Source organism: Rhinolophus sinicus, linkage group LG04 (genome assembly GCF_036562045.2).
Source record: "Rhinolophus sinicus isolate RSC01 linkage group LG04, ASM3656204v1, whole genome shotgun sequence".
Classification (NCBI taxonomy): domain Eukaryota; kingdom Metazoa; phylum Chordata; class Mammalia; order Chiroptera; family Rhinolophidae; genus Rhinolophus; species Rhinolophus sinicus.
The window spans coordinates 13,273,612-13,276,924 of record NC_133754.1 but is presented as its reverse complement, the minus strand read 5'-3'; the positions used below and the strand labels follow the sequence as shown (position 1 = coordinate 13,276,924).

Genomic DNA, 3,313 nt, shown 5'->3' with positions numbered 1-3,313 from the left:
TATTCTAGGATATTAATTTGTATCGGGCCCTTTTTGCTCAGTGACCACAGATGTTGTACAAGCTGTGAAAACATACCTTTTCCTGGTACATGATACTGATCTGCACCTCATCCGTGTAAGAGAAGATGTTTTCATCCATGACCAAGTCATACCAAAGGGACTAGTGAAAGTTAAAGTTTTGATCAAGAATTACAGGTGGAGAAGAAGGAGCAGTTTTCCTTCCATGAATCATAGTGGGAGAGAACACAGATAGAAGGAACTTAGGGCTTCTTTTTTATCCTCCTTGCATCTTGCCACTTGCAGTGCCAGCGGCGCTCTCCACGCCTCGAAGCCATGCCTCGCAAAATTGAGGAAATCAAGGACTTCCTGCTCATAGGCAGGTGAAAGGATGCCAGATGTGTGAAGATCAAGAAAAATAAGTGAAGTTTAGCTTCGATGCAGCAGATAACTTTACACGTTGGTCATCACAGACGAAGAGACAGCAGAGAAATGGAAGCAGTCCTGCCCCCAGGTTTGGCAGTGAAGGAGCTGAAATGAACCAGACATGCTGATCTGAACTGTATTACAATTTTAAAAACTGGAAGGAAGGAAAGGAGGGAAGGAAGGAAGGAAGGAAGGAAGGAAGGAAGGAAGGAAGGAAGGAAGGAAAAAAAGAAAGGAAATGGACTTAGGAAAAAAGAGAGGAAAGCATGAGCTCTGCTATGAATGCTCTTTGGGATTATGAGCATGATGTCACCCAAGATCCTGAAATTTCAGAAGTCTTTCAATTAGAAATCTAGATATTCCATCAAATGTTGTTAGGCTCCACACTACTATTTTGAAGTGTGGTTTGAGTTTTAGGGATTGCCAGCACTTGGGCCTGACAGGTTGGACGTTGACCTCTAAGTGAATCCTGGCCACCTATGAAACTAAAACAGGTACCACGAGTGGAATGGACAGGACCATTATTTGTTATTGAAGACTTCTCTGTAGGAATTGTTATGTGCTATGAACTTGATAATCTGCGATGGATGTGCAACAGAATGAGGATGGCAATAAGAAAATACACATTTCCAAAGAACAGTGGCAAGGGATACTGCACTATCTCTTTACAATACAGGGCTGTATTAGGAAAAGTGTAATGAGAAGCCTTATTGTAACTTGAAAAAAACAAAACACATGTTACTAGGATATGGTAGATGGGGATTTTAAGCTGACCTATGACAATTTGACTTTGTTGGTTTTTTTAATCTGCTATTGATTAAAGGTAGGTGAGACATCTACATATGTCAAAACAAACTTACTACCAAAGGCAAGTATCATGCTAAGTCAGCTCACACTGCAAAAACACCTATTGGACTCAGGCACAAAATAGGCGTTCAAGGCCTTTCTTGTAAACCTAGTCAAGTCCAAGAAACTTTCTTTTAGGCATTCCAATATACACTTGCACAAAGGTTCGTGGGAAGCAGAAATAGTGATATTCTGCTGGAATAGCAACTACATACTCAGTGAGAATTGGGACATATGTGCTGTAATTTGGCAGAACACAGGACTGAACTAGAGACTTAGAATGGGGCCTGGGGCACCACTGTAGAGAGTGTTGGTTGGCTGTGCTCACCAGATTCTTACACAACCATCCAGTCATTCACTGGTAGTGAGTGCCTGTGAAGCATGTCCAGCTAATTTACAAATTTGAATGCTGTTCACTTTATTAACAAAAACATTTCTTATGCTAATTAATGAACTCCTCATGGAGATGTCGTTAGGGTCTGTTGAAGCAATCAGTGGTTATTTGTAGAGTGCGGGTGCCTGGTTAATGTTTTTCGAATGTTAAATAACCATACCCAAAGTATTGATTCTGTTAGAGTACTTCAGAGTAAACCAACCGCCCTTAAGACATGTAGATTCAAGTTCATATACACTGATGCATAGTATCAAACTATGTTGAAAAAAATTAAAATTAATTGTAGGCAATCTGACGGGTAGCATATCTGTTCGAGCACAGGAGTGAGTAGTTCTTTTGGATTCATGAGAAATGAAGCAAAATTCCATTGCTAAAGCTATTCCTCTCTCATTTCTACTATGAGGTTGGGAAGTCTGTTCACATTATTTTATTCAGTGGGTGTGCCAGTACTGGAAGGAGTTGTTCATGGTCACATATTATAATACAAAAGCCGGTGAGTCCACTGCTCTGTTAATGGTGGAAGATACCAAATAATAAGTCAAATCAGCATTTAGTCAAATGCTCATTTCTAGTAAAAGTGGTTTTTTGTTTTGTTTTGTTATTTTTTTTGGTTTGTCCCGCCCCCCTCCCATATTCAAAAGCGTATCTATAGATGCTGCCATTTTCTGTCTCTGTCTTTGGACTATAAGGACAGGGAGAGACCATCATCATTATAACTCATAATATTTTCCTGGGTGGTACTATGAGTACTGTGTATAAAATAGGTATTTGAAAGTGTAGTGGTTATAACTTACAATAAAAATAAAGTTAACAATACCTGAAATACTAGAGGAAAAAAAAGATGAAAATTGGAAGAAGTTTAGAATTGTGGGGGAAACTCCATTTTTCAAGTCAAGAGACCTAAGTTCAAATCCCTGATTTGCCATGTGCTAACTGCATGAACTGAAACAAGTTGTTCACTACGATAGAAGTAGTTTGTTCATCTCTAAAATGTGGATAGTGGAATCCTCTCATATGTCACATGGGAACTTTATTTAAATAAGATTGCATATACCTAACGTAGGGCAGAGGTTCCAGTATAGCAATCACACAGTATTTGTTTTGTTGTTCTATCAGTAATCGTGGTGGGTGGAGGTGTTCACTTTATGAATCTGGTCTCCACTTTCCTTAGTGATGAAGTGTTAATTCAAATTATTTTAAATCATTTTTGTACTTCCTGAATAACCCAAGATTTCTGCCAATTGCCTATGTGTATTTTCCTCTCCAGATTTTTTTCATTGAAATTTTTAAAAAAGGATTAAATGATATTTCCAAGACTCCTTTTGATAATAAAACCTTGTTAAAATAGTGAAGAATTGGGGATGGGGGATAAAATCAAGACAATAGGAAAATAATAGTTATTATTATGGATCAAAGAAATTATAATACCTTTTTCTTCCAAAAGAAAAACAATGTTAACTTTTAAAAAAATCTGGTCATCATAAAGTGCCATCAAATGTGTCATCCATTATTGCTGCATTATCTTTATTGTTTGGTTGACTTTAACACAGGCTAGATCGTTCCATGAAGGTCTATCATTTGTTCAAAAATTAGATCAAAGAAACTACACTGCAAGACAGATTGCGGTAAAGCAAAACACAAATATGCTGC

General features: G+C 37.9%; 1 pseudogene; it reads left to right on the top strand.

Annotated features, from left to right (window-relative positions):
• Positions 1-333: 333 nt before the first annotated feature.
• Positions 334-537, top strand: LOC109457705 (large ribosomal subunit protein eL38; annotated as a pseudogene).
• The last annotated feature ends 2,776 nt before the right edge of the window (positions 538-3,313 follow it).